This window comes from Cyanistes caeruleus, chromosome 3, assembly GCF_971803275.1.
Source record: "Cyanistes caeruleus chromosome 3, bCyaCae1.hap1.1, whole genome shotgun sequence".
NCBI lineage: Eukaryota > Metazoa > Chordata > Aves > Passeriformes > Paridae > Cyanistes > Cyanistes caeruleus.
Window position 1 is genome coordinate 47,716,854 of NC_141703.1, and position 12,264 is coordinate 47,729,117.

The following is a 12,264-nucleotide window of genomic DNA, read 5'->3' on the forward strand; positions in this document are numbered from 1 at the left end:
CAGATTGTAACATTCACAAATCAGTATGTTGGAGAGCACTGTCCTCATTTTTGAGACTGAATTATACTGTAATTAAAAATTACATAAGAGAATATATCTTGTGTTGTACTCTTGTGTTCCTACATTTGGCTTGTGATAACTATCAGTTTCCTTTTTCTCCTTCACATCATGCTGCTTTATCTCCTTCTTTGTTAACAGCTTTTCAAAGTTCACCTCCTTTTCTGCCCCCTTTCTCAAGTTTACCATTGAGTTACACTAAATATATAAATCATATTTGCAAAAGAAGATGTTTGGAATAGAGAGATGCAGATGTTTAGAAGAGACTATTCATAAGCATATCAAGCCCACAGCATCAAACTAAAAGGCAGCAAAATTCAAGAAATTAATTTCTGTTGATGTATAAAAAACTTCATTCTGTACTTGAAAAAATGCAACTATTCTACCAATAGGTTTGACTTTGAAGATCAGTGAAGTAGCAACTCCTGGTCTAGAACAAAAAGATTGTTTGCAAATTTCCAGAATGTTGTTACATCTCTTAAGTTACTCTGAGTAACCTTTAACAAGACATTCAAGAGTTAATCTAATATTTCCTCCCAGTTTCTCCCAGTTTATTTACAAAATACATCCCAGTACCTAAAATATCCTGAGATATCTTTGTGACTAAGGATGCAGAAGATTTATCTATGCAAGGAAATAGGTTGTGTTTTCAAAATCAATTTTCTTCACATAAAGAATAAAAATTTTGTTCCCCTGTTCCTCAACAGCAGGACAAAGGTTTATTGGTAAACTGTTATCTCATTTTACCATGCAATGATTTGATCTGAAAATCCCATAGATACGTTAAAACTGGTAGAACTGAATTAAGTATTTGGGTTTGTATGCCATATCATAGAAGAAACTTGGCTTATGGATAAGATTAGTTTCTCAGATTTTAACCAGAAAACAATACAAAATAATGTGTTGCTTTGTTTCTGACTTAACTTCTTGAAGCACGGAAATTTTATTGTTAAATCCTAGAATTTTTGTATTCATTAAAAAATAATCCTCATCCCTTGTTTTACCTCTGCCTTTCTCTGAATTTAGGTATGTGTATTGTTATATTTATTCTGAAGTAGTGTGAGAAACAGAGAATAGAAGGCAGCAAATTCAACAGCCAGAAAACAAAATATCAGCTCTGAGGGTGAGTTTTATGTTCAAAATACCTTGACAGCAGGGCTTAAAGGCAGTTTCTGAAAAGGGAAGTTAGGTTCTGAACTTCCGTCATGAAATTAGTCTGTCTCCTAAGTAAATGGGAATATGCAGGTCTCCAAATTTGGTTCTTGATGTAAATGTCTGATCTATAATCTCAGAAACAAATTTGCAGAATTTCTTTAAGTTCTATATCCATCAATATCCTTATCCATAAAATGTTTTGCTAATCAAGTGAGAGAAATGTGAGTGAGATGTGTTTAAAATTTTGAACAAGTACTAGTGAAAAATGTTGTGCCATATTCCCTCAGCTGTAATAAAACGTGCACTTTTCATTTATCCTTCTACTAGATATCTATTGAGATTTGATTAAAAACGGTCTCCCCTGCTTCTTAAGTACCTTTATGTAATTCATGGGGATTTTCTCATTTTCCCAGGTCTGCTTGGGTAAATAAAGGTTTCTCCTTGGCTCAGTCTCTTAGGTTGGATGTTAGAATAAACAAACTTCCATTAACTTGCTTTTTGTTTTGCTTTAGATTGCAAGTAACTTCATCAGCATGTAAGAGAGACAAATGGTCCATCTTTCCCCATGTATTTTATTATACAAGGATGACCTCCTTCCCATGAGCTTAGGTCTTGACTCTAGCTAAATGCAAAACACTAACACACAGACATGATTAGGAGGTTACACATACACATCTCTGTGGTCTGAGGTACATACAAGGAAAGACATGTATTAAATTGCCTTTTCTTTTAATATAAAAAAGTAAACTTATTTACCCTATGGGTAAAATGTGTGTTGACCTACTGCATTACAGAATAAGCATGAACAAGGTTACTTTTTCCCCCTTTCTGCTAAATAATAAGGCAACTCATGCTGAGGGTGCACTTAAACTAGACCTATAACTCTTGGAAATTCATAGATCGCAAGGCCAAATGGGACCATTATGATCATCTTGCCTGACCTCCTCTACAGCACAAGCCATAGGGTTTCGACAACATAACAGTATTTGTAATTTCATATCCATTAGAGTGCTATTTATAGGATATATATTGTATTGAAATGGCAGAATATTCATTGCTCTGAAATTCTGCTGGATAATTTTACTACTGTAGTGTTATCTACAGGGTTCTCTGTTGGTATATATTAATAACAAAAAAAAACCATACAAAATTTCAAGCAATTTGCTAAAAATGTAACCTTGTCCAATAGGCAAATTGCTTGTGACAACAGCTGCAAAATCATATATTTAATGTAAAAACAAAGTTGATATAAAATAATCCAAATAATTTATTAATTGCCAAGTGCTGTAGAATCTGAAGTCTAATTAAGAAAAGAAAAATAATGACCGACTGGTCCATTGCACTAACTGGAGTATTTCAGCAGAAACAGAGAAAACTAAGCCTAAATCTGTCTGGTTTCTCTTATCCTGTGTTGAAGATCTTTTTTCTTTGGTTTGATATCAAGAACTGTGGTGCATAATTTCAATTTTCATGGAAACCCTTCTATAAAATGTCTGTTACAAGTGAAATCTGATTTTAAATGGTGATTAGGGCAGAAGTAGGCACAGGGCTGTTACACATGTAAAGTAAACTGAACTAAGTTCCTTGGTTTGCTTTGTAAAACTGTCATTATTAGCTCTCAGTTTCATTTCCTATCTATCTGAAAAATGAGAAAATGTTCTCTGCCTTTTCCGTGGAAGTCAGTAATGAAATGTACTACACTGAGCAGTCCTAGAGGTCCTCAACAAACAAAACCATCTTCATTGCTCAAATTTTGAAACAGAAATTAGGCCTTATTTTTAAAGGTAAAATCCAGATATCACCCAGACTTACATTTGCTGCTGGGAAGAGAGTAATGAAAGAGCAATTAGCATTTCTACTGATCATTGGTTAAAATTATTTTACCAGTTTTTTAAGGCTCTCGAAGTAATGTTATCATTTTGTTAAATGCTAAGAATGATGAGACAAAACAGCTTGAATGTTATTGGTCAAAGATGTTAATCTGTGTGTATTAAAGGATTTTAAACATTATCTTCTAGAAAAGCCTATGCCATTCAGATCAGTCCCTTCCTCTCCCAGTCTAATCTAAAATTATACAAATTTAAAGGCATACAAACAGGTATGCCTTAGAAAACGAGACGAGATAGATTGCTATATGTATCACTTAACAGAAATCTCAAGAAAGTCAGTAAAATATTAGTAAAATAACCAGATTTTGTAAAATCTGAAATGCTTTGTTCAGAGAATCTCCTTGCTATGCAAGAGCTTTGAAAAACTCTTGTGACAAGCAGAAAGGCTGTGTCTCAAGGTTTGCATTTTGATCTGTTCACTAGTAAATTCTCCAAAAGCATAGATAATGACAACATTTAGCTAACAAAGGTTAGTTTAAAAGCAATTTTAAAAGATATTTCAATGGAAGGAAAGAGAGAAGGGATGAAGAGACCAATTAACCAATTTTTCTTGGCCTTTCTCTCACGCGCAGACACATTCTGTACAAATCCCTGTTTTGATGTATTATTTTAATTAATCCCAGTCTTTTGATTTCTACAAAAAAGAAGGTTAGCAAATGTAACAATGCTCGAGAGTTTCTTTATTGTAAAAGACACATAATTTCAAGCATTTAATAAGGTAGATTTATTCTGGGTAGTTTAGTTTGCACATTCACTCAAACAGCCCTCCCCAAAGACAACATTAAAAATGTGATTAGTTAGCTGCCATCAATAACACAAAATAGGAAAACACTCTCTGAAGGGACAGCTTTGTGGAGGGCACTGCACAGTGTGTAGTAAAAATATATGGCCTAATAAGTTTACATTTGCAGGCTCATTTGTTAAAACTCTTGAATTTCTAATTTGTGTCGGAAAGATAAATGGATGGGGCCTGAGTAAAGTGTGAGATTAATACTGATGGATGGGGATTCAGATTTTTGCTAGCCTCTTACTTCTGTACCACCAGTAGGCAGTTTATGGGGAAAACCAAATGTAAATAAAAAAAGAGGACATTATTTACCTTGGTCAAGGCCAATTACCAGTTATATTGTTCTTTTCAACTTTATTGTTTGGATGCAAATTATCCTTATCTAATTATTGTTTAATGCATTTTGGTAATCAAGCCCTTACAAAGTGTAATTAGATGCTAAAAAGGACAGGCACCCCATGGTTACTTTGAAACACTGCAAATAGTCAAATGGTAGAAATGGAGGCCTCTGGGACCTTTCAGGGTGTAAGGTGGAAGAATAATAATAAAACATATAATAAAAAAATTACTTTATACCTGAATCAAAATGCTCACATAAAATTAAAATGAAGTGAGGCTAATATGAATAATAAAATAGGTGAGATCTGCATATGCTGTACACAGCTGATTTCAACAGCTTTCCTTCCACATGCAGTGCCACCACCGTGCTGCAAAGAGACAGACACCAGAAGTGACCAAGTGGAATTTCTTACCTATCTGGCAGAAGATACCTCTGAACTTGGATGAGCCTTGCCAACATAGAGAAAGAAGTTCTTCTATTCTAACAAAGTAAGTCGACAGATACCTTTCCAAAGTAAAATGCATAGATATGACAGAAAGGCATGCATTACTAAAGGGATAAATGAAAAGGAACAATTCAACTTGAACAAAACAAAGGTCACTGCTGCTATGCTTCTGTTTGCGTAGTATTTTTAAACCAAAGTTAATCCAGAAGTCTTCAATATTTGTAAAACATGTCAAAATGTTAGCAGAGGTTCATATAGGTTGCCAGATCTGAGGTCCCCAAAGAGACGCAACTTCAGGAGCTCTGACCAGTGATGAGGCTGGAATGTATTCCAAGTAGGCAGATGCACAAAAGTGTGTGTACAATACACATGTATAAATAAACGTATCTGTCCTACCACAAAGATCAATGCAGATCAGGCAGACACAATGGAACTTGTGGCTTCATCCTGTTCTCTGGCTGATCAAGATGAAGGCTCGCTTGTGGGAAAAATACAGATATGTATGTAACACAGATAACTTCAGTAGCTGGGCTTGGATATGCAGCCTATCCAGTAAATTGCACCTGGATCCTCTTTTCTCCAGGTGTCTTGTGTACACCCACGCTCTCAGTCAACCCACAAGATTTGTCCAGCAGTTGGATAGGACTCTTGTAGTGCTTCCAGTGGCCAGCTTTTCCCCATAGTCTTATCCTTAGATACCCTCTGGCTCATGGGCCACTTTTGCCTACTTACCAGCTAGTTCCTACCCTGACCATCCCACAGCAGGTCCTGTGAAATCCCAAACCACTCTTCCTTTGTGCCCCATAACATGCCCCATGTACCTAGGAAGTGATCTCCCTCAGTCCAAAAGGTGTTCTGGAGATCTGTTTCCCTTGACTGGTGGTGATGGGCTTCACCCCTGGGGCTAACATGTCTTCTGTGATGGGGCTGGAGGTTGCTATGCAGGGCTTTAGTTGGGTTACCCCAGTTACCACTGCTTATTTGTGCACCTCTGATTCTATAGAGATGAGATTTTTTATCACATAACCTAGCACAGGCTAGTACCTTGATGAGCCATATACTTAAGGAATTTGAAAAGACATTTTTAAGGAAGCAGGCAGAGATAGAGAAAGGACTTGTAGACAAAACTGGTGTCCCTCCCAAAAACAAGAGACAAGGGATCAAAATTGTCTTAAAGCCAACTTAAAATATGGTTGCAATCAGAAAAGTGATTTATATCTTTTTTTTCCTTTACTGAGATGTAATTGACTAGATGTTTTCTTGATCTATACTCTTCCTCCAATAGTAGTGGTATTTCATTATTTTTTATTCTCTGTTGCAGAGGAAATATAATTGTCAAAATTTGGAGGCAGGTTCTTCTTCAGCTACGGCATCATCCGTTGCAATTTAAGTTGCATTAATGCTATAGGTACTTCAACTTTTTGCCTTATTGCACAGATACATGGATCAGGATATCAGTTCCCTGTGAACCAAAGAAATCAAATCCCAGCTTCCTTTTCTTCAATAAGAGAGGGAGATAATTTTCTTCATAGCAGCTCATGTAGTACCGTGGTTTAGACTAGTGACCAGAATGGTGTATATAACTCACTGTTTTTTAGAGTTTGCTAAGCAGTACTTGAACAGCTTCAAAGGCTTCCTCTGTTTCTCACTGTCCCCTCCACCCATGAGGAAGCTGGGAGGGGGTGAGACGTTGGGAGGAGGTGATGCCTGAAGAAGGCTACCTAGAACAGAAGCTAGACAGAGTTAAAGGAGTAAGGTAGATATTTACTGAAAGGCCTTCACAGGGTGCACCTTGGGCAATGCAAGAGTCTCACAGAGACTACACCTAAGCTGGATGACTAACACGTGGTTTTTTTTGACAGATATAAGCTTGGTCCATCTGCATGTCAGAAGCCAATCATCCAATTACAACTTCAGGCAATCGAGTCCCATTCTCCAGTTCATCCCTCTCTCTCTTTGCTGTTCTTCTTGGTTGTTTACATTTTTTGGGGTTTGGAAAAACAAAGTATCCTTGAAGTCGGGGCCTAGAGAGAAGTTGTTTTCTCTGAATAAAATGGTAACACAGTAGCTGACAGACTATGGAGTTTCAGAATTATACATTAAAGCAGTACTGATCTGGAAAATATAATAGCTAAAACTTAAAGCATCAGAGGCACAGCCAGAACAGCTGACCCAAAGACCAGAGGGGTATTTGATGGACTACATGGTGTTATGCTTACCAGTAAAACTGGGGAGTAGTTCCAGGTTGTTCAGAGGCTGTCTGAGCATGGATCTGCTGGTGGAAGGTGATTGCCTTTGCACCACTTGTTTTGTGATTTTTTTCTTTCATTTAGTAAATCATCTTTATTTTGACCCATGGCGGTCCTCTAGTTTTTGCTTTCCCAATTCTCCCCTCATCCCACTGCAGGACAAATGAGTGAGGAGCTGGTGGATGCTTGGTTGCACCACACTAGATACGGCATATGCAGTGTATGTTTATACATATATATATATAAATATACTGCCAAAATAAAGATAAAACTGACAAATATATCCTAATGGACATATGTAAGTAGTTCTTAATTTAATTTATTTTAAAAAAGGTGAGGCAGGGACTTAACATATTCTGCATAAACAGAAAGCCCTTCAAACTGTGGGGGTAAATTTTTAAAAGGACAATTTAGACAATAATTCACTGTTATATAGAATTTTTAAATTAAGATTTGATGTCTTCTTAAGAACAAGATTGAGCCAGTTCTCTGTCAGGTGAATGTCTGTGTCCATGCTTCTATCTTGCACACAGGCATTTTCAGCTCCTGAGCCTGCTGCTTTGGAACAGCCTGCCTCACTGCCTGTTTTGCATTGAGAACATAAAAGGGCAGGATGCATCTTCTGCCTGCAACTCTTTCCTAAGTGTTGTGTTCTAATTCAGCCATAAAGTACTATGCATGATGCAGAAACTACTGACTGAAATTCTACAGCTGGTGTTAATATAGAGGTCAGAATAGATACGCTCATGCCACTCCTTACTAGCTTTGCAAACTCTGAATTTATTAAAATGGATACTTATATCTCACATTCAAATAATAAATGAAAAAAAAACTTAAGGCTGCTACTACTATACAAATTTAGCTCTAGTTTCTCTACTACTCATGCACTGATATGAGTGCATGTTTAAATGCATGTTTATTTGAAAAGGTCATAATAATTGTAGCACTAATGCCAGAACAGCTCTTTTGCTGTGAATAAAGATACTGCCTTTTTTTAACTGGCTGCAGCTCTACATTCTGGCTAGATAAAGAATCCATTTGTATACAGAAGCTCACAGTCTGAAATTTGAATTTCATCACTGGAAGCAATTACAGTATCAGGGCAGTCTCTGCACGTAATCCCTCATTTAGTAATTTAATTAAAAACAAGTAGTACCATGAGCACCAGAACTAATGAAGCTTAGTTTTCAATAGAACTGTGTTATGTGGTTGATTGACTTTTAGCTGAGCTATGAGGAAGCTTCTGTGTGAGTCCCTCTTCTGTTTCCATAATTCAGGAAAATTTTCTTTTTCTAGTTCAACGGCATTAAGTATTTTTTATGTTTATTGCTCCTGACATAATTCAGCATTGCAGGAAGGAAGCAAGCTTGGCTGGGGCAGCTATAGCAAGAAAAAGATTCTCAGAATTGAGCTCACAAAACCCAAGTAACCACTGCTTCAAGTATACCAAGCTTGCTTCCTTCTTGCAGCACTGAACCATGGATTCTGTACAGCATAAGCATGGGCAAGAAAACTGGTTAATAATCAGAGTCATTCAAAAAATTCCACTTTAAAGTAACAGCTTCTACAGAGCCCATATGCTGACCTGCATATTCCCAGAGTTCATCAGTTTCCCAGCATTTGTGTACACAAAGCTGGTGAGCATACTTGCCTTATTTGTGAGGTTCTCTGGCTGCAGAAGCTCAGCTCTTTTAGGGAACTCAAGCATGGCTCTAGGCCCCATGCAAAGCTTCAGAGCTGTATTAGAAATGTAACACAAAAAAATTGACCTGCTGAAATGAGTCCAGAAAAAGCTGCTGAGTTGGTCAGAGGGCTGGAGCACCTCACCTATTAAAACAGGCTGAGAGAGTTGAGGCTTTTCAGCCTGGAGAAAAGAAGTCTCCAGGGAGACCTAGGAGAACATTCCAATATCTGAATGTGGCTTACAAAAAAGGTTGGAGATGGTCTTCTCACAAGGGCATGTAGTGTCAGGACAAGAGGGAATGGAGAGAGAGCACCATTTAGATTTTGATTAGATACTGGGAAGAAGTTTTTTACTGTGAGCCTGGTGAGATACTAAAACAAGTTTTCCAGAGAAGCTGTAGATGCCAGATCTCTGGAGATGTTCAAGTCCAGGTTGGATGAGGCTTGGACCAGTCTGGTCTAGTGGAAGGCGTCCCTGCCCAAGTCAAGTGGATTGAACTAGATGATCTTTAGAGTCCCTTTCCAATGCAAAACTTTTTATGATTCTGTGATTCTAAATGTGGGATAAGGGCTGTATGCTCAAAAGTTTGAGCAACGAAAGGGTCAGGAGGCTGCAGGTACAATGACACTGGCTTTACTGCACACCAGAATGAACGTTAGCTAAAAAGTGTGTATTCTTCTCAAAAGTTAAACCAATTAAGTCGCAGAACTGGGGCTGGCTGGTTACATTGTTCTTCATGAATTTTATGCAGAACAGGTATAAGTTCTGTAGTGAATCCGTGTGCAATTGCTTTCAACTCTTCTCCAAGTGGATGACAGTGCTGTGTATGTTCATTCACATTTGCAGCTCAGATGGATCACTATGTTTGACATTTCAAAGACTAAAAATGATCTAAAAAATAAACACACTGCAATAATTTTGAAGGCTGATCAACCTTTTAATGTAGTGTCAGTTGACTGTATTTTGTAAATTAGGCAGTGATTTGATTCATTTTCAATTTTTAGTGGTGTTTAACATCCCTTAACTCATGAAGAAGGTAGTATTGGTAGCCTGAAATGTAATGAAGCTTTAATCTACTTGAGAAACAATGACAAGTCTTTTAAAAAATTGGGATGACTTAAGAACTCATGAAATAGATGCTAACACAGATACCATGCCAGGGTGCCTTGTGAGCTTCCAGGCAGTGCTCAAACAAGTCCCCTCCATCTGCCAGCAGCAGTTTTAGTATGGGGTATCTGCTTGAGCAGTGAATCTTGTTGAAAAAGGGGGAATTCAAACCTAAACAGATGATACGGATACAGAGTTCCCCTGGATTTGGGAGTTACTTGTTTCATGTCTCAAGCAATGGTAAGTACACTCCCAAAAACACTTAACAGAGAACCGTCTGGTGGTGTCAGAGCAGAGGGGAACTCCTTAAGCCTCAGTTTGGAGGAATGAGTAGAGTTTTATTTGTGTGACTCAGCCAGTGTTACTGGTATTCAGAATTGAAACAGGTGCTGTTCCATTGGGTTGAGGGAGTATTTTTTTTAGGTTTTAAACATACCACAGATTTTTTTAAAGGATTTTTTATTTTATTTTTGAGGGGTTCCAGATCCTAATACAAAAACATAGGAGGCATCATGCTGTAGGATGTATCTACAGAAAGGAATTTTGCCTAGAAGAGGTGTCTGGATCATAGAATCATAGGATATCCTGAGTAGAAAGGGATCTACAAGGATCACCAAGTCCGGTTCCTAGGCCTGTAAGCAACCACCCCAAGAATAATATCACATCCCTGAACACACTGTCTAAATGCTTCTGGAACTCTTTGTCACTCAGGTTCGTGCTCTGACCCTTTTCCTGGGAAGCTGTTCTGGAACCTAGCCACTCTCTGGGTAAAGAATCTTCCTGACAGCCAGCCTAAACCTCCCCTGGCACAGCTTCAGGCCATTCCTTTATGTCCTGTCACTGCTTACCACAGAGAAGAGATCAGTGCCTGCTCCTCCTCTTCCCCTCACAAGGAAGTTGTAACTTTGAGGTCTTCCTTCAGTCTCATTTTCTCCTGTCTGAACAGAACAAGTGACCTCAGCCATTCCTCCTATGGCTTCCCCCCTAGGCCCTTCACCATCTCTGTAGCCTTCTCTTGGATGCCATTACTAAACATGGTAGGATATTGTAAAAACTTCTGCAGAAGACCTTCGCTCACAGAGATATTGAATGTTTCAGTCAAGGCTACCCTTGAAATGATATTGTTCATTTCTAAGTGATTTTGTCAGAGACAAAAACTTCATGGATAGTTTTCAGCACAATACATTAACAGTGAAATTGCTGTTCAGGCATTTTTCTTTCCAGTCTTACTTTTATGGAGGTACAGAGTGTGTTTTGGATTAATTTACTGTTAAATTTGTAATTTAAATTACTTGATCATAAGAGAACAGTTCTGTGTGTGACAGATAGATCTGTGGTAGTGTGGAAACAATTTGAGTTGCCTGGATTGACTGTAATTTAAAAGAGAAAAGGTGGATTTGAGGTCTCTGGAGCAGATAAGCAAATAGAATATGGATTTGATTAGAATAAGTGCAGTCTACTTTGCATGTAAGTTACAGGTGATGACGTGGTTGGTTATCCTCCAGTAAAGTTATTAACACCAGCCATCACCAAGTGAGTTAGTTTTTCCTAATAAAACAAGTTGACAATCCTCCTTATTTTCACAATATTTTCCAAAAAGTAGGGAGTTTAAACTCTTTATAATTGTGCTGTCAAAATGGCTTCGTGACATGTCTTTCAGCCTTTGAGTTCTACCTGAAGACAGAAAATTCTGTCTTGTGTGAGTTCTTACCATATCAGGTAAGATAGTCTGATTGAGGAAGTCAGATGCACCAAAATAGGTTTTTCTGAACCAAAACCCTCAAGGGTATTTGATGAAGACATAGGTACATTTAAGACAAAAATTGTCTTACACCTTATAAACCTAGAGCAAATGTAATGAGATGCATCAGGGATGAGGAAGCAATGCCATACAGGTAAGAACTCTTCTGGATTGCAGTGCTGGGACAATGGCTTGCTCATTGTGTGTATAGTTCCTAAAAGTGATAGCTAATAGTTCCAAATGTACTCTCTCTTTAAAACGGTGAAATAATTACCTGTGGGTAGTGACTATTAGGAAGTATATGAGCAGCAAATAATTTACTGCTGGCATTAGATAATAATTATCTCTAGATGAAATTGCAAGACTGCAGTGGGTTTAGAGCCCATTTGTGACCCATAAAATATGGGTTAAAACCTCACATTCTACCACTTGCTTTTGCAATTATTACTGCAAATGGTGGGAAAGTACAAAGCAATCACCAGTAGAAGAGATCTTTTAATTACTATAATTTCTAAAACTATTAAAAAAGATAGAACTTACCCAAAAACTTGATAGCTGATCTCATTATATTCACCAGTGAGACAACATAAATGTAACTTGTAGTATTAGTTTAGGTAACTTTCCATATTAATCTTCTTATAAGTGATAATTTTTATATCATAAGAGACAATTAGACAGTCTAAGCCTACATTTAGAATGGAAATTAAGGCAGTGAAGGAGGGTCCAAAACAGGACAAGACTGTCTTCTAGAAGCCTATCAGGCCACTTATGGGGGATATTAAAGAGTTTCAGCCATGTCATAAAATGAGT